Source organism: Carlito syrichta, unplaced genomic scaffold (genome assembly GCF_000164805.1).
Source record: "Carlito syrichta isolate Samal-C Ts95f unplaced genomic scaffold, Tarsius_syrichta-2.0.1 Scaffold309502, whole genome shotgun sequence".
Lineage (NCBI taxonomy): Eukaryota > Metazoa > Chordata > Mammalia > Primates > Tarsiidae > Carlito > Carlito syrichta.
Window position 1 is genome coordinate 273289 of NW_007253598.1, and position 21194 is coordinate 294482.

Sequence of the window (21194 nt, forward strand, 5' to 3'; positions counted from 1 at the left end):
GTTGTTTAACTTTCTCTTTGATCTCATTGATCAACCTTCTAAACTATTTGCCTGGAATTTAAGAGATTGAATTTTGATTTGAATCCATTGCTGGAGAGATAGTGTGTTAGTGAGGTCTTTTGGGGAGTTGCAAAACTCTGCTTTTCATATTTCTAGATTTTTAGGGGGTTGCTTCTCATTAGCATGAACTGCTTCTTCTTCTTATCGTTAATTTTTTTTTTTTTGAGTTGAAGTCTCACTCTGTTGCCCAGACTGTAGTGCAGTGGCCGCTCCCTACCACCGCAGCCTTGACCTGCTGGGCTCCGGCGATCCTTCCGCCTCAGCCTTCCGAGTAGCTGGAACTACAGGCACGCACTACCACGCCCAGCAATCCACTCACCTCAGTCTCCCAAAGGTGCGGGATTACAGGCTGAGCCACTGAACCTGGCTAAATTTATTTTTTATTCAATTGTTTCCCCCATTCTTGAAGGTATGACTTTGATAATTATCTTTTATGAATTTCTAAATTTGGCCCTGGGTGCTTCAGTGGCAAAGGCTTTGTATGAGTATTTATACATCTATATTTGTATTTGTAGCACATATTTGTGTGATGGCCTTCTCAAATGATGCCTGTAGTATTAATAGCAATTTTGGGGATTTGGGAGTAGTTTCATTGACTACTGCGGGACTAGAATACTAGAAGTCTCTGGGAGGCTGAGGTGAGTGGGTTGACTGAGCCCATGGGTTCCAGACCTGCCTGGGCAGCAAGACCTCATCTCTACAATAAATCAAAAAATCAGCCAGGCGTGGTAGCACACGCCTGTAGTTTTGGTTACTTGGAAGGCTGAGGCGGAAGAATCGCCGGAGCCCAGCAGGTCGAGGCTGCGGTGGCCGGGAGCGGCCTATGCACTCTAGTCTGGGCGACAGAGTGAGACTCCAACTGAAAAAAAAAAGAATACTAGAAGTCTCATAAAGCTTATCTCATTTCTCAGTGATGAGATAATGTGCTCTTTTTCAGATTTTTTTTCATGGGGTTGATCTGTTCAGAATTCAGATTATTAGGAGGAACTCATGGATGAGTACTAGATGGAGTTGAAGCAGGTGATTATTTGCAATACTTGTATGGTGAGCAAAAATCCCTGCTCTTATAGAGGATCCTGCAGGAACTCCTAGAAAAATGTACTGAGGTCTTTGCTGCAGGGAGGGAGGGAGCCACCTCAGCTTCACTACAAGTCTGACAGGAAAGCAGTATGTCTTCCCATCATACCCTTGTTCTGTTGCTTCATATTTTCAGATGAGATATGCAAGTTTTTTCGTCTGTAGGAATGCGACGTTTCATGTAAAGAGTAAACGGAATTCCACCTCTTCTACAAGACTGAGTTTGAAGGGAATCTCCTTCATAGGGATCCAGTTACCCAATATGCTGCAGAAAGATCTTCAACACGTGCAATTATATTGACCTCCACAAAAGAAGCAAGTGTCTTTAGTGGTGGGCAAAAGTGTGAAGATTTTCTCTTCTCCAAGATGCTACATGGGCACTAGGGCTACTTAACTACTGAGGAAGAACTGCCACCTTTCCCCACTGAGTCCAGCACTGTGCCTGCACTTCTGCTGAAAGAAAATTCCTTCAAATGGGAGAGTTTTGGGACACAGAAAATCCTGCCTTCTGAATTTTATTTTGTCCCACAAGTTCCTCTCCTGATGTAGTGTACTCCCCTTTCCCCCTGGGATTGATACTCCATGAGGACTTGACTACTAAGAGTACTGCTACTCTTCAGAATCCAGGTTTGTGCTGGGGAGTATCTACAAGGGATACAGTGATACAAAGCCCGAAGTAATAAATGCCCTTGAACATAACAAAGTCCCACAACTGGTGTGCACTCAGGACAGCACCTGCTACTGCTGTTATTGTCTAGGAATGCATGAGCTGGCAGTCCAAGGTAATGCTCTAAATAATTCACAGTGAACTCCAACACGTGGATTTCTGAAGGCATAATAGTTCTCTTTGAGTTCAGGTACAAGCAGTCTGCTACAAGGGCTTGAGGGGTCAAGAGAATGCCTACGGTATCCTTTACATGAAATACTATGTCTCCTTGGGTTTGATTACTTGCAGCTTCTTTTTACTTTCTTTTTTGTGGGTGTCATAGAATTGTTCAATAAACTCTCAATAGGCTCCAAGACTACCCTCTCAACATGCCATTTTAGCTTTAATTATTCACCTGCAGTTTTGGACTACCATATGAGAAGAATTTGTTATCGATGTCTCTAGAAAGCTCCCTGGAGAAGCTCTTTGATGCCTCAGGTTATGAACTAGTTTGCATGATATGCAGTGACTTGTGTTTTGATCTTAGTTCCTGAGTTGGGACAATGTTGGATGGAGGTTTACCAGTCTCTGTTGTCCTTTGGTTACCCAGAAAGCAGAAGAAAGTACCAACTCTGATGGTAGTGGGCATGGGGGTGGTGTAGAGGCTGCAGGATTTCCTTGGTTGTAGATAGCCCTAATGTTGTGGCTTTCTCAATTGCTGGCTGTGACAGTACTGTACTGGGTATGTACACAAGTTCAAGGCATCTGAGTAGCCAGAGTAGTGTGAGCAATCATGTTAGCTGAGGTCTAGCAACTGATTTTTTTTTTTTCTTTCCAAAGCCCTGTACTGTGTCAGTAGATGTAATGAGCTGTGTAAGTTGACTTCTGGTCTGAAGGTGGAGCTTACAAAACAGAATCAGTTGTGGTAGTGGCCATGGGCTTTATGCTTGGCCTATGTTACCCCAGGAAAGTACTTAGGTGTCTCAGATAATGGTCAAGGCTATGGGATTCCCAAAATTTCCTGTCCATATTTGGTCACCAAGGTTGGTGAAGGAGAAAAGGAGGTTGGGAGCTGGGTCAGCCGAGTCTGCTCTCTAGCTCCCCACACGTGTGTACAAGTGAAATTCAGGAAGGAAGCCCCTGGATCCTGGGGTATGCTTCATGATTGAGCAAAACTACCACCATTGCTCAGAAGAGTTTACACAAGGAAAAAGGATTAGCCAGTAATAGTGAGACCCATCCAACTTCCCTGCCTTTCAGCTAGGCATTATATTATCAGAACAGAAAACTCCACCAGGTCACAAGTCTTACCACCCCAGATATAACTGACTTTCAGACCAGTGTCAGGTATTGCTGTAGCAGCTGCCACACCACTGGTAAAATTTGCTCTGGGTGTGTATGTAAATGCTCAATCTCCTCACTTCCTTCCTGGTCAAGCTGCTGACTCAGGGTTCCAAAGGGATACAGCTTCCTGAGGCTGGGCGAAAAATGGTGTTAGCTACAACTGCTTAGAACTTGAAGACCTGTGGTCTCCATGAATTCTGACTGTGCTGCTGGGCAATATCTCGTCAGTTCCCTGTGCTAGACTGGAAGCCCATGAAGATCAAGGGGCTGTTAAAGTCTGTGGTGGAATTGTGAAACCCCAAAGCATTCTTACTTACCCTTTCCCCTCTTCTGGGAGTTGCTTGCCATCCACCCCAGTCCTCTAGCGTAGCAGACTGCCTGGCTTACCTCTACTTTGATTTTCATTCTTACCAGGGTTTCCTGTTGAATTCTAACATTTTTCACATAGGCAAGCTATTGGAAATGTGAATATATATTTGCTATTTTGTTCCTCTTATTGGAAGCCATGCCCCAAAATGTTTAGTTTTTGTGTTTGTTCGCTTTACTTAGTTTTCGTTTTTTTAACTTTTAATTTTTTTTTGAAGATGTGGGGTACAATTCAGGGTTATGTATACAAATGTTCATTATACAGGCACCATTATTGATGAGGTATGCTCCCCCCCCACCCAGGTCGATTACCACTACTACCAAGCCCACTTCCTTGCCCCCTCCTGGCAGCTTCCTGCTACTGTCAATCCTTTTCTTATAGTATTATGATAATTGTTCAAGGTCTGTTTATGAGTGAGAACATGTGATACTCAGTTCTTTGTTTCTGTGAAAGATCACTCAGTATTATAGACTAAGCCCATCCAGGTTGCTGTGAAGTTCATGATTTTGTTTTTCATTATGGCTGCGTAATATTCCATCATATATATGTACCATAATTTTTTTATCCAGTACTCTTTTGATGGGCAGCATGGTTAGTTCCATGTTCTTGCTTCTGTGAACAATGTTGTGATAAACATACATGTGCAGGTATGATTTTTATAGAATGATTTGTGTTCTTCTGGATATATTCCCAGTAGGGGGATTGAAGGGTCATATGGAAGGTCAATTTTTAGATCTTTTAGGAATCGCCACACTTTTTTCCGCAGAGGCTTACTAGTTTACCCACCCACCAACAGTGTAGAAGTGTTCCCTTCCCTGTATCTTCTCCAGAATCTGTTGTTTTTTTTAATTATTGATGATAGCCATTCTGACTGGAGTTAGGTGGTATCTCAGTGTAGTTTTAATTTGCATTTCTTTGATGACTAGTGAGGCTGAACATTTTTTCATGTATCTGTTAGCTGCAAGTATGTCTTCTTTTGAGAAATGTCTATTCATATCTTTTGCCCATTTTGTAATGTGGCTGTTTGTTTTTTTTCTTTTCAGCACATTTGAGTTACTTGTAAATCCTAGAGGGTAGGCATTTGTCAGACATCCAGTTGGCAAATATTTTTTCCTAGTCTGTAGGCTATCTCCCCACTTTCTTGATGGTTTCATTGGCTTTGCAGAAGCTTGTCAGTTTGATGAGGTTCTGCTTATCTATTTTATCTCTTATGACATGGGCACTTAGGGTTTTGATCAGGAATTGGTTGCCAGTTCCAATTTCAATAAGGATGTCTCCTGCTTTTTCTAAGGTTCTTATAGTTTGAGGTTTTACATTTATGTGTTTCATCCATTTAGAGTTTTATTTTTGTGTGTGTATGGTGTTAGATAGGAATCTTGTTTTAATCTTTTGAATTTGATCAGCCAGTTTTCCTGCACTGTATACTGAATAAGTTCTCCTGTCCACAGTCATTGGTGGTGCAGACTTTGTTGAAGATGAGTTGGTTGAGAAATTGAGGTTTTACTTCCAGAATCTCTATTCTGTTCCATTGCTCTATATGCCTGTTCTTGTACAAATACTAGGTTGTTTTGATTCTTGTAGCTTTATAATAGAGTTTAAAGTCTGGGAATGTGATACCATCTGCTTTTTTTCTCTTTTTTTTCTGAGGATTGTTACGGCAATTTGTGATCGGTTTATGTTTCCATATGAATTCCTGTATTGTCATTTGCAGTTCTGAGAAGAATGCTGCTGTTAATTTAATGAATATTGCATTAAATCTATAGATTGCCTTGGGTTGGATGGACATCTTAACAATGTTGATTCTTCCAATCCATGAGCATGGAATATTTTTCCATTTGCTAGTGTTAGGTTTTTTTTGTTTTGTTTTGTTTGTTTTTGAGTTGGAGTCTCACTCAGTCACCCAGACTGGAGTGCAGTGGCCACTCCCAGCCACTGCAGCCTTGCCTGCTGGGCCCCGGTGAACCTTCCACCTCAGCCTTCCGAGTAGCCGGAATTACAGGCATGTGCTACCATGCCCGGCTGATTTTTTGATTTATTGTAGAGGTGAGGTCTCGCTGCCCAGGCGGGTCTCGAACCCGCGGGCTCAGGCAATCCACTCACCTCAGCCTCCCAAAGGTGCGGGATTACAGGCTGAGCCACTGAGCCCAGCTGCTAGTGTCAGTTTTAATTGCTTTCAGCAGTGTTTTGTAGTTTTCATTGTAAAGGTCTTTCACGTCTCTGGAAACAAAAATGCCAAGGTATTTGATTTTTTTTCCTGACTTTTGTGAATGGGATTGTGCTTTTTATTTGGGCTTCTATTTGTTTGTTGTTGCTGTATAGAAATGCGACTGTCTTTTGCACATTGATTTTTTTTACCCTGAGAATTTGCCAAAGTCCTTTCTCAGTTCAAGGATGTTTTTGACAGATTCTCTTGGATTTTCAAGGTATAGAATCATGCCATCTGCAAAGAGGGATTTGACTTCCTCTTTTCCCATTTGGGTACCCCAATCTCCTTCTCTTGTCTGATTACTCAAGCTAGGACTTCCAAAACTATGTTGAAAAGGAGAGGTGAGAGTGGGCATCCTTGTCTTATTCTGGTTTTTAGGGGAAATGGTTCCAATTTATGTTTAGCAGTATGCCGCCTATGGGTTTCTCATAGATGGCTCTTACTATTTTGAAATATGATCTATCTATGGTCTATCTATGCTTAGTTTTCAAAAGCATTTCTTTTGCTATAATGCATTTGTGCATCAAGATTATTGTTCTTGTAAAAGTCTGTAATATAGTTTATTATTATTATTATTATTATTGTGTGATTAATGTTCCTTGGAGAAAAATCATTGATTTTTCTTTAGGAAAAAAAATATTGATAATTACATCCAAAATTTACTTTAACCACTAAATATATTTCATCCAGCTGCATTATATCTTTGGTTTTATAAAATAAAAAACAAAACAATGTCATTTTACATTCAACTAATTTCAAATACTCCAAAGGATCTTTTTAATTTTTATGAAAAAATGTTCACAGTTTTGAAGCAGGTTCATCATGTATTGGTTACCACTTGTGTAATTTTGCTGAGTTAGAGCATACTCTTACACAAAATACATGAAGCACAAAATACATGAAGTGAATTTATTACTTGTAGATAGAAAGTAAGGGACAAAAGAACCTAGGCTCCAGTGTGAGCCTGTTCCCAAGACTCAAGAAAAGTCCCAGGATGAATGAAGTTTTGACTCCACATACCCCACTTTGCACTACAGGCAAGGGACCCTTACTGGCAGCCCACCATGGATTATACAAATAAGAAGCCCCATGAAATGTTGAAAAAATTATTGAAGAACAACCTGCTTCCATGAAAAAGATAAATAAAGACTAGACTATTCTGAGCAGTTTCCTTCTAATTCAAGATATTATATTTCCTAGGAGAGAAAAGAAGTCCATCTCAGGCTATTTTAGGCATTTCCTCCCTTTCTCAGGATATTACATTTTCAGGGCACCCTACAGTTATTCTTGAGAATTGCCAGCAAAGAAAGGCTGGTTGATACTGGATCCAACGAAAGCCACTTGGAAAACTGTCCTGCAATGGTATACTTCTGCTGTTTAGAAATATAATTTATTTTTTCCTTGTTATTAAAGTGATTTCCAGTTTTACACAATAATCTTAATGGCTTAAATGTTGTTTCTTGTTGATAGTAACACTCTATAATTTATGTTGTAGAAAGTATGTACATTCTTTTTCTAGGTTCTGATGAAAATGGATTATTATTTTTTAATCATATTGGAAAAGTATAATATTTGCTACAAGTACTTTGAATTTTTTTTAAATACCTCAATTATTTAGTTGCATTTCATTTACACTATAACAAGATTTAACTGATTTTCTTCCACCATTTAAAGAAACTATGGAATATTTTTTCACTATTTTTTGTGTTAGAGTTAGGAGATAAACAGCATTATCAGATATTCTCTTATGAGAGCATAATGACTATTTACTCTAAGTAACATAATGAGAAAAACTAATTTATGTTTTAAGGTCTCTGTGACACAGACTAATTATATGACTTTGTGGAAGACATTCAAACTTGGTGTGCCTGTTTCATAAACAAATAAATGAATGAGATATATCCATGGGACTTAATAAGTAATAAATATAATACTTTTCTTATTTTTATAAAATAAAAAAAAAATTAGAGTCATTACTTTCTCACTAGTCAATGCTGTAGGAGTAGAAAAAAATGTACACATTTTAAGAAATGCCTACTATGTGCCAAGCAATATGCTGGGATTTTTACACTTGTTAAAATATAAAAAAATTCCAACTCAATTGTAAATTTATTAAAATGTCCTGAGTGTGATGTTTTTGCTTGAGAAAGATCTTTTTCCAAATAGCAAAGAACACACTTACCAGGTCTAACAATTAGGTTCACAAACTTGCCACCATGCACTTACATTGGCAAACAACTTGGTATGGTTTCATAATCTAGGTATATTAGTGTCTCACAGCTGTGTTTATGTCAACCTGTGAAGGTGTCATGCTGAGTGGTGTTCATTGTTGTTGTTGCATGTTTTTGTGTGCTGTTTCAAAAATGTGAGAGTTTGAATTAGAGCAATGAACAAACATCAAATTTCTGGTTAAACTCTCAAGAGGGGAAGTGAAATCAGGAACATGATAGTACAAGTTTATGAGAATAATGCCATGAAAAAATGTCAGTGTACACATGGATTAAATGTTTTTCTGAGGAAAGGAAAGGTGTCACTAATGAAGAGAAGTCATGATAACCAGTAATGAGCAGGACTGACAAAATGTGTCAAAATTGTTAGACTAACTGTGAGAAGCATAATAGACCAAATAAACATCAAGACAGAAACAGGAAAATCTTAAGTGAAAATCTTCGCATGAGAAAGATGTGTGCAAAAAAAATGGTCCTGAAGGAGCTCCTGCATCACCACAATATATCAGTTCACACAACATTGTCTGTGAGGGAGTTTTTAGCCAGTAAACAAATAATTGTATTGGGACACTTTCCCTCTTCACCTGACCTGGCCCCCAATGACATTTTTTTTTTTACTCAATAATAAAGAAAATATTGAAATAAATACATCTTGATGACATTCAGGACATCAGTGGTAATATGATGACTGTTCTGATGGCCATTCCAGAAAAAAAGTTCAAAAATTTCTTTGATGAGTGGCCGAGGTGTTGGTGTCAATGGATACCTTCCCGAGGGGAGTAATTTGAAGTTGAACATAGTGATATTCAACAAAGAGATATGTAGCACTTTTTCTAGGATGAGTTTGTGAACTTAATTGTCAGTTCCTCATATATACGTCTCAATGAAGTTTCTTTATAAAAATCTACTTTTGGCATATTAAAGCCAAAACAAAAACAATAACAAAATAAACTATGCATGTGCACGTACACACACAATTAAATGTGTGAAGTTTTACAATTTATATTAGAATTTATATATTGTAATAATAGATTAGTATAATAACCTAAGCTTCTCAAAGTTATGTTGATATCAGATGGTATATTTTTACTGTTATTTTTAACATTTTCACATGAATAAATAAAAAATAGTAATACATATATTTAATCTTCTTCTTTTTTCCTTTCTTTTTTTTTTTTGAGTTAGAGTCTCACTGTCGCCCAGATTAGAGTGCAGTGGCTGCTCCCAGCCACCACAGTCTCGACCTGCTGGGCTCTGGCGATTCTTCCTCCTCAGCCTTCCAAGTAGCTGGAACTACAGGTGCACGTTACCACGCCCAGCTAATTTTTTTGATTTATTGTAGAGATGAGATCTCACCTGCCCAGGAGGGTCTCGATCCTGCGGTCTCAGGCAATCCATTCACCTCAGCCTCCTGCGGTCTCAGGCAATCCATTCACCTGCCAAAGGCGCAGGATTACAGGCTGACCCCCCCAAGTCCAGCTTTCTTTCTTTTTTTACATTGCTTTCACATTTATTCATTTAGAACAAGTCACTACTGTACATGCCTTGGTTAAAGCAAGGAAAAATAGTAAAACAGTTTTCATAAAGTTAACATTCTAATCAAATGTAAAGTTTAAATAATGCTAGCATCTTTAGTAAATACATTTAAAATTATCAATGGATTAAGCAAAGAAAAGTTTAAATTTTGTTTATGTCATCATGCAATGATCATACACTTAGTTGGCAGATAGAGAAAGTGAACATAAAGAAACCAAAGCAGTCTCTTAACTGCTTCAGCCGGAAAGGGACAAATCACTTTTGCTTAAATTAATCAATGAGAACAAGTCCCAGGGCAACACTTAGGATGATGGAGTTACACAGAAAAATGTCACTTCTGACTACGCAACAGATTTCAAGCAAAATTATACTCTGTGGAGAAAGAAAAAAACTTACATGGTCAGCTAACTGTCGTTGCCATTGTCCCCCATTGCAAGGAACAAATACCTCTTTCACTTTTCTTCTCATACACAGAACATCGTGTCCTTTTCCCAGAAATGGCAACCTAATAACTGCATTCCAATTTAAAGTCAGGTCATTAAAAATTACCTCGGAAGATATAGATGTAGTTCTAGAATTCTGAATATAGAGGAGTGGAGCTGGGACAAAGTAACCATAATTAAAATTTTTTTATAAAGCATCAACAACAAACAAACAATTGGTGCCCCACAACATTTACTAATTCATAAAAATGATGCAGTCTGAGTTGCATGGCAATGTAAGCATGACAGCTTTCTTTTTTAGGTTAGGTATCATTTTTTACTGATAATAGAATCTCTCTCATCCTTGTTGCCTGTGAGTCCTCGTTGTGCTATGGAGACAGGCAATTTTTCCTTGTGTATTGTCCTCCTTGGCAACATCTTAAGTTGACGTAGAGAAGCATGTCTTCATAAGGTGATGTAAACTTCTGTAGCCAGCTTCTATCCTTTGCAAATTCAATTCCTAGAAGTTGTCTTAATGCTCAAAAGCCAAAGGTTTATTTTTGACTAGGATAAACAAGAGAAAAATTAGAATTCCACTTTTCAATGTATTTCCTTAGGTATGTATTTTCAGAGAGCATAAGTTTAGACTCATGTGCTGTGCAGAAATAATTTCATTTTATTTTCCATCCTGCTATTAAGCCAATAATGTAGCTATCTTTATGTTAAAAACACATTATATTATTATTTAAGATAATTCTTGACATAATGTCATAAATCCTGAGCCACTAATAATTTAACATTTCAAAAAGTGTTTGTTCTGTTCTTATGTCTACCATATACCAAGAATGTTTGTGGTCAAGTGGCCTTCTGCTTGGCTGTTTTTGAAAATCAATTAACTTCTATTGTGAATCAGAAAAGGTCCTCAGAGTTCTCTTTGTTAAGCAAAAAGTAAGAAAAATGCCTCTTGGTGAATACTAATGTTTGCTAACTTAGAAGAGACACATAACAGTTGTGCTTAAATTTAATTTGCTGCTAATAATAATACCTTGCTAGAAAAAAAAAGATTTGAAAATATAATTATAGGCTTTTATCTTCTTCCATCAGAGATATTACAGTTTGAGTCTGAGCCATAGCAATCAGGCAAGAAAAAGAAATAAAGTGAATCCAAATTGGAAAATAAGAAATCAAACTATCTGTATACTGATGATATGATCTTATACCTAGAGAACATTCAAGACACCTCCAAAAGACTCCTAGATTTTATAAATGAATTTAGTAAATTTTCAGGATACAAAATCAACACACACAAATCAGTAACACTGCTATACATCAATAGTGACTGAGTTGAGAATCAAAACATGAACTCTATTCTATTTAAAAAAGAAGCCAAAAATCTAAAATAGTTAAAAATATATTTAACCAAGAGGCAAAACATCACCACAAGGATAACTTCAAAACTCTGATGAAAGAAATTGCAGAGGACAAAAACAAAGATAGAAACATTCCATACTCATGGAATGAAAGAATAACATCATTAAAATAACCATATTACCCAAAGCAATCTACAGATTCAATGCAATTCCTATCAAACTACCAATATCATTTTTCACAGAATTAAAAAAAATCCTAAAATTCATATGTAATCAAAAAAGAGCCAGAATAAACAAAGCAATCCTTAGCAAACAGAACAAAGCTAAAGGCATCACATTACCTGACTTCAAATTATGCTACCAGGCTGTAGTAACCAAAACAGCATAGTACTGGTACAAGAGCAGACACATGGACCATTAGAACAGAATAGAGAATTCAGAAATAAACCAAAATTTCTACAACCAACTGATTTTTGATAAAGCAAACAAAACTTACACTGGGGAAAAGACACCCTACTCAACAAATTGCACTGAAAAATTAGATAACTACATGTAGAAAAATGAAACTTGAACCCTATCTCTTGGCATATACAAAAATTAACTCAGGATGGATTAAAAACTTACATGTCATACTTGAAACCATACAAATCCTAGAAGAAAATCTAGGAAAAACTCTTTCAGACATCAGCCTAGACAAAAAAAAAAAAAAAAAAATCATGGCTAAAATCCCAAAAGTAAATGCAACTAAAACAAACATAAATAAATGACAATTAAACTAAAAAGAAATAATCAACAGAGTAAACAGACAGCCTACATAATGGGAGGAGATATTCACAAATACATTTGACAAATGATTTATATTCAGAATCCACAAAAAATTGCAACACATCAGCAAGAAAAACAAAGCAAATAGCCCCATTAAAAAGTCGACAAACAAAATGAGCAGACATCTCTCAAAAGAAGATATACAAATGGCCAACAAACATATGAAAAAATACTCCCTATCACTCATTTTCAGAGAATTGCAAGTTAAAACTATATGAAATACCAACTTACATCAGTCAGAATGGCCATTATTAAAAAATTAAAAACAATAAATGCTGGCACATATGTGGAGAAAAGGGAACACTTACACATGATTGGTACAACCTCTGTGGAAATCAGTATGGAAATTACTCAAAGAAATAAAAGTAGATCTACTATTTGATCCAACACTCCCACTACTATCAATAAGTATCTATCCTAAGGCACAGAGGTTGCTATATATATAATAATAATAAAAAAAAACCCAACACGTGTATGTTCATCACAGCACAGTTTACAATTGCAAAGATGTGGAGTCCACCTGAATGCCCAACAACCAATCAGTGGTAAGGAAAATGTGGAATATATACATCATGGAATACTATGTAGCCATTTAAAAAATAAAACCATATCCTTTGCAGCGACATGGATGAAGGTGGAGACCATCAGTCTAAGTAAATTGCCAGAAAGCGAAAACAAAACTCAGCATATTCTCACTCCTATGTGGAAGCTACATGATCACAAAGATGGAAATAATAGACACTGGGGACACCAATAAGAGGGCAGGGGGTCTAGGGTTCAGAAATTACTTATGAGCACAATGTTAACTATCTGGGAATGGGTCGCTTAAGATACAATCCCTACCACTACACAATATGTCAATGTAACAAATATGCATATGTACTCCCTGAATCTAAAATTTCATAGATAGTTGATAGGTGATAGATAGATAAGTGATAGATAGATGATAGGTAGACAGATAGATAATAGATAAAAATGTTTTTAAAAGTTTGAGTCTCATAAATTAGTTGTTTTTGACACATGAGGAAAGACTTAAAAAATGTTTTTTAAAATAATGACACATATATCAAGGCACAGTACATACTGTGAAGCAAAGCAAAATATATAAAATGGAAGGTAAGTGAAAAAGAGGGGACAAGGATTGTCATCTTATATGAGAGGGTATAGAAGCTTGAAGCAAGGCAAGGAGAGAGTGAGCCATTTGGATACTTGGGGCAAATGACTTCCAGGCTGAGAAAACAGCATATTCAAAAGCTTTTTGGCAAGCTTAAAATTTTATAGGACAAACAAAAAGGACAATGTAACTGTCAATGAAATGTGAATGTAAAGAGACTGATACTAGAAAGTGCTACATCTGAATCCGGATCTTGTAGGCCATGTTAAGAATTTTGGAATTTGCTATGAGTAAAGTGGGGAGTTATTGAATGATTTTTCAGCAGAAAAGTAACATGACATTTTGAAAAAAATAAAGTTACAAAAATGATATTTCAATAACATATATATCTTTCATGTAGTTTCCTCTATTGATAGTATTGTAATCATATTGTATTTATCAAAACCAGGAAACTAACATTAATAAAATATTATTAACTAATTTGCACACTCTATTTAAATTTTAACAGTTGCCCCAATGCTGTTCTTTTTTCTAGTCTAGGATGTAGTCCAGGATTCTACATTACAGATAGTTGCCACGCCACTTTAGTCTTCTTCAATTTGACACAATTCTTCAATTTTACTTGTTTTTATGACCTTAACATAGGTGAAAAGTAGTGGCTAATTATGTTACAGAATGTCCCTTCATATGCATATGTGTGCTGTTTTCTCAGATTAGATTGAGTCTGTGCAGTTTGGGCAGGAAAATATGAGAAGTGAGGTTTTATTCTTCCCAAGGTATTATGCTAGCAATTATATTTATGGTCTCCTTACTAATCATATTAACTTAGAGCATTTGTTGAGGTTATACCTGTCAGATTTCTACACTGAAAATTTCTATTTTTTCCATTTCTAATTAGTCACTGTCTTGTGGGAAGATACTTTGTGATCATAAAAAATTCTCTTTATTATCATACTTTTGCCCACCCAACTTAACTTCCCCAATTATTCTTGCCTGCTGTAATTTTTACTGTAGTATTTGCCTAAAAGTGACTTCTATGTCCATCATTTTTTTTCTATACTTTTTATTTTGAATTCTATTCTAAGGAAAAACTCTCCTTTCTTCATCATTAATTCACTTGATCGACTTATTTATGGAGTCATGGGTATTAATTTTATCCTATGTGTTATAACCCACTAGCAGAACTTTTTATTTTAATTCTCCAAATAATTTTTACTTGACCATTGGGTACTCCCTCATAGTGATAATGACTCCTGTGATCCTTTTATGTACGTGTGTGTGCGCGCGCGCGTGCGCCCACACGTGCACGCGTGTGTGAGCAATTTCTTATTTTCTCTTTCTGGCACCACATGACATTCCACGCTCACCTGCTTACCTGGTCACAGTCCTAGAGTCAAAAATTTGCCTAACAGGCTTATTTTGTTATATTGAAGAATAGTATTCAGAAGCCAGCATCTACATGTCAGAGATTCTCTTTATTGCCACGATGCCTTTTTTTCTTTTTCTCTTCCAATTGAAGCAAGGTTCACAGGCTGATCTTGAACTCCTGGGCTCAAGAAATCCAGTTGCCTCTGCCTTGAAAGTAACTGGGATTTGAGGCACCTGACAACATTCTGTGCTCAGAATGCTATTATTATTATTATTATTTGTAAGACTTCTCAGAGTTAGAAAATATACTCAAGACACACAGGAGATGTGCATTCACAAACTGTTTTTATTTCTATATTTACTTAAGAAAAGAAATGCTAGTGTAACTAATGTTTTGTCTGTTGAAAGAAAACTGAAATAGAATGAGCTTGTATATATCTAGGGGTTACATAATTTATAGTCTTATACGCCATGACAAGTCTGAATTTTATTGTAAGAATATTGAGAAACCATTGAAGGAGCTTAAGCAGGTACAGGACATAATGTGATTTATAACAAAAGATGATTCTAACTGTGAAAAGAGGATTAGAGTTAAAATCTGCAGAAATGTGAGATTTAAAATGTGTGAAGGGTAAAAAGAAAGTAAATTAAAAATAAAATAGTAAGGGAAGGATGAAAGGGCTGAGGCACACAATTACCTCTTCTTAAAATAATTTACATTATTATTATGACCAAAATTTATAAGCTTTTCTTATTATGACTAGAAGAATAAAAAATAAAAACAAAACTTTAGGATAAAGATGAGGGTCCCTGCAGAAATAAATGCATAGGTTAGTTTTTCTCACTTTGAGTGAAAGTTTCATGACTGCATTCAAATAATTAACACATATATGTATAAAGCAGTAAATGTGTATATGCATTTTAAAATAAATATTGATCTATGGTCACGTTTAAATGCTTCAGGGCGGATGCTGGGTGTAGAGGAACAGATAATAGAAAGTAGATATAAATGCTAAAGATAAAGCAGTATTAAAATAAGGTTATTATACTTTCAAAGGATCTATAAGGCTACTGTTCTGAGACCTGATGAGTTGGTTAACATATTATAAACTTAGCACTCAAAACAAAGACATAGAAAATAAATAAATCTATGTAAGATGCATGTAATTATTTTATATATGATGAAATAATTGCTCTGAGGCTCTTGCTGTTTAAGTGATTATTTAAATAAATATTTAATTATAACATGAGATACTTGTTCACATCAAGAAAATAATCAGAATGAAAAGCCCTGATAGACACAAAGGAGGAACCTTTTCATCTCAGTTTTTGTACTTGCAATTCTGTCTACTTATTATTATTCTCATGGCTCACTCCCACCTCTACATTAAGTACTTTATTAAATGTGTTCTCAGTAAGCCCTCTTTTGACCATTTCATTCTAAATTAACTTGCTCAGAAAATTATCCTCTTTACCGATGTTTTATTTGTATTTATGTATTGGTTTTTACACTTTTTTCTGTCATATTTCATTGCAAGCAAGACCCATGAAGGCAAAGATTTTCAAAAATTTTCCCCCAATCTCCCAATCTTAAAAGAAAATCTGCTATATATGTGAGGTGCCTAAAAAGAGTTTGCTAAATAAATGCATAAAAACTGTGTTGTCAGGCAAAATAATAATAATAAAGAGCAACATCTTGTTTAGAAATACTACACATGTGATAAAAGTTTCTGGTTTACTTAATCTATTGCAAGCGTTTGTTCATTTATATTTTTGTCATTTGGGAATTGTCTTTATTTTTATAGTATAAAGCAATGGCAGTAAAATGTTACAACTACTTTTGCTGAAATGAATCCTAAAATGATAAAATAACTTAAAAAATACGGAATTATTTTTTGAAAGAAACACTTTTCCTGAGAGATTTGACAGCATTGACCTTTGACAATCAGCAGCATATTGCTTCAAATAAATGATTATGTTTGACTTATTAAAATGTTTTAGACTCTGCTATACTATTTCACTACAAATTTTCTACATCTTAGGAAAAAACAAAGATGTTTAAGCTTCAAAAATTGTGATTAGCATAATGCCTTTTAAATTCTGGGTCACTTACACAAGCTTCCCTAAAGTTTAGCTCACTAATTAACTTCAGCTTATTTTACATGCCAATTCACAACCCTTTCACGTGGAAGAAATAAAAATATGACTGTCAAAGGCCAAGAAATGACATTATAGAAATGCTTTTAAAGTAATAAACAAAACTTGCAACATAATTCTGAGAAAGTTATAGTTTCTGAAAATGTGTCATACAAAATCCTTAGTAATTCACATGGTCTTATAAGTTTAGAAGCTTGAAAGTTGAAATGACACAATCTATCATTCTTTTTTGATTGTTTGTTTTTTAGGCAGAGTCTTACTCTGTAACCCAGGCTGGAGTGCAGGTATACTCAAGGGCACCCCAGAGTCAACCTGCTTCGCCTCAGCCTTCCATGTAGGTGGAACTGCGTGCTACAACGCCCAGCTAATTTTTTGATTTATTATAGAGACGAGGTCTCACCAATTTGTTTGGGCTGGTCTCAAACCTGTGGGCTCAGGCAATCCCCTCACCTCGGCTCCCAACGTGCTGGGATTACAAGCTGAGTCACTGGCAAATCTATCATTCTTAATGTGCTTAAACATTCTCTTCATTATAAAGTAAATGCAAAGTATAAGTAGTCTGAGTAACTCTTTAAAATATTTATCCTAATATATCTTACAGCCTACTATAAAGAATATGTTTACAATTATTTGTATAAACTTACAAAATATATTTTATCTGGATTTTGAAAGTGATACTAGGTAATAAAATAGTCTACTATAATTGTCAAGGCATCAACCATAAAAAATGCAAATTTACTACCATTAAATACTCGGAAAATCTTAAAATTGGCATTTTAAATGGTGTTGGTTGCACTTCTGTAAATATTCAGCTACAACAACCATTTTGATAAGAAAAAAGATGTTGAGCGCTGCTCTGTAAATTATATTGGAAAACAAGTAACTGCACACTTTTAAATCAATAATAGACTGGAATCCTGAAGTTATGTGAATTTTTTTTTTTGTAATTTGTAGGGCACATTAATTTAATTTTTAAATTACAAAATATTACATTTGTTTTCTCATAATATGAGTTACATTAAATCTCTTTCATTTATATGCCGTTGTCTTAAAGTATTTATAATGTAGCAACTTTATATATTGTTTCAAAAATAATTATGGTTTCTGAAGATTGTCTTTATTTTAAAATAAATATTAAGTTAAGGCTTGAATATTTTTATTTTGAAGAAATATAAATATATTATTTGAAAGAGTTTATTTCCTTCTTATATTTCGACTCTTTCTACTCAATAATGTTTTTAATTTTTCAAGCAACTCACTAAAAAAATAAGTAATTTAATTATTTTATGTTGAAATGTATTTACATGTAATTATACATAAAATATCCATGTTCAGTGTAACACATAAAAATAACAACAAGCAAGGTTGCCAGAGTTCATTTTTCTCATCTTTCGCTTCTTCTTAGTAAATACGTTCTAACTTCTTCATGCCCAGGGAGAGGTTTTGAGCATGGTGCAATTCACATTTGTACTTATGAATTTAAAATGACTATTTAGTCTGGTAGTAGCTATTAATTAAGGACATGATTTTTATATGTCAGGGATGTCAAAACAGTTTCCCTAATATCACAGAAGTCATGCTCAAACACAGTTGGGAGACAAGCAGTAATTGAACATTTTAAAAAATCCACCTCATGTACTGAACAGATTTCAGTGTCTGCTGTGTTTAAGGTCCAGTGAGTTGTGAAATAGCTGCTTCATTCACACAGATGTTAATATCTCCAGGCTCTTCTCTATCTTTGTAGCTTCTCATTTACATATCTGCAGTAAATATGGTGATCATGAAGTGAGATGCAGCTACTTGTCATTACTCTTTGCTATAATAGAACGTGTTTAAGAAAAAATGCCAGTGACTATAATTACAATTAATTAAAGCTTAAAAAGAAAAATAATAAGGAACATAACAATAGGTGTTCAGTCACCAGCGCTTCATTAGTTCTTTTACTGCTTAAATACTGAAGCTGATTAATATAAATTTATCCTAAAAATGCAGTTTAAAAAGTTTTCTCTATAGTTTTTTAATCTGTGTAAACAGTATTAAATAATGAAACCAATCATTTAATACTGTGAGAGTAAATTTATATTCTAGAGAGTAAAATTTTTTTTTACATGCTTAGCATATTTTTCATATAGATAGGAACACAGAGCAATTCCCAAGCTGTTTAAAATAATTTGATAAAGGACAATGAAAAATACATGGATTCTAGATCAGGAGTTAGAGTCATAGCATAGCTAATTATGTTTCACATTCCAGGATAATATTGCCTATTCTGATGAAATTGAATTTACGATTGCTTAAACTCCAATACCTTTCACACAGCTGGTATCCATCAATTAAATCTAACATTTTCATGAACACGGTCAGTTTTTTGCTATCGTGCCTTTACTTGAGGAAACTAAATATCTCTGGACAATAAGCTGCTAAAACCTGACATTTATCAAGGTACATTTAGTTGTTTTCACTTCACGGGTACTAATAAATAGTGTGTGTTTTTTTAAATTTTGGCTTTGCAGAATATGTTCTTAAAGTATACTTTATAGTTCACCTGGTGTCCCAATTTGTTTTTCAGTTTCCTTGACAGTATTTTGCCAACATGTTTTTATATATTTTATTTAAATAACAATTCTGGTAAAAGTGACTTAGATGTTCCAAATTTGATATTAATTTAAGTATTGTTTACCTTACACTTACAGACTTGTGAATAGTTCTCACTAGGAATTGTATTTTACTAGGATTTGAAGAGAACATAGCAATATTTGTCCTTACATTGAGAAATTCATAGAAAATAAAAATACTGTAAACATTTCCTCTAAGATATATTTAAACTTAATTTAACCTATGACTCTGACTCTATGTGTATGTGTATACACATGTGTATTCAAGATTACATTTGAGAATAGAAGAATTCTGTTTTATTTTCTTATAAAATTATCAGGTTGTGAAATACTTTCATCATATTAAATGTTTTTATTTGTAAAAGTGTGATCTCAAATGTATGTAATTAAAATATATGCATATATTTTAACTGCATAACTTAATGCATATTAATTAATTAAATTACATAAACTTGAATGCACAAATTTAAAAGGTCTGACTTAAGATGAGATTTTCCATCAGTTGAGGGAATACTTGATTTATATTTTATATTGATTCCACTAAACTAGTTTGTGACAGTAGTTTCTTAGCACTGACTTAAAAGACAACATAGAAATAAAATTTATTCTTCAGACTATTCAGTATATCATTCTACAAGTTGACTACCTAGTTTTCAAGAATATTAAAAATTATATTCCTGTTAAATAATATTATACCATGATTACCCTGAGACTCTTCTTTGTTAATAGCATACTTTGTTATGTGCTGCAAAAACTGATCATGAAATAGCTTGTTTATGTGGAGGGGTAAAGCCAGAGGTTAAACAACTGGAATAACAACAGCGATGAGAAGCCTCAGGTTCTAAGATTATTAGCAAAATTCGAACTATGTGACCCAATTCTAGCCACTGTACCTGCGTTTTGTGACCAAGCCCTTCCTTGCAACCCAGTTTTGGTAACTAGGCCGCTAATTTCTCCGAGTTTAAATTTTAGTTTACCTAATACCATGACTCATAACTATTTTCAATAATTGCAAAAGAGTTAAAGTGAGAAGTCTGAGAGAATAATCCTCAAAGTCTGCCTCATTTTAGAAACCACCCTCAATTTCAGGGAACCCCAGAGTAACCCTCGTGTTAGATTTTCAACAAATTCTGGAGTCTCTATGACTACCCTCAGGCTCAATAATTCACTAGAAAATTCTCAGATCCCAGGAAAGTGTTATGTGTAATGATTACTATTTTATTATAGTTAAAAGATACAAAATTAAAACCAATTAAAAACAAAAAAGAGAGATGCATAAGGTGAAGTCTGGGATGTTTCTAATTGTGATGTTTCCATCACCCTCAGGGATGTTTACTCTTTTACAAATCCATGTGACAATATGAATAAAGGATGGCCAAGCCCAGAAGCTCACTGGAGCTTCAACTTGAGAGTTTTTATTGAAGTTTCAATAAGTAGCCATGATTTATTCATTGCTTACATCAGTGGTCCCCAAATTTTTGGCATCAGGGAGTAGTTTTGTGGAAGACAATTTTTCCATGAACCCAGGGAGGGAGATGTTTCTGGGATGATTCAAGCACATAACATTTATTGTGTACTTTACTTCTATGATGATTACATTAAAATATATAATGGAATAATTATATAACTCACCATAAAAAAGGAGACGCAAGCAAAAGTGGTACATAAAATAATTAAGCAGGCCATGTGTGAACTAAAGTAAGTGTCAGATTCTGACTTAAAGTCTGCCAGTTGCAGCTGTACAACTAAAGTACACCAACTCACTTGCCACTCACTGATAGCATTTGATTTGAGTGTGCAAGCAATTGGTTTATTAGGGTCTCGGTACAGTTCAACCTCACTGCTAATGTTAATCTGTA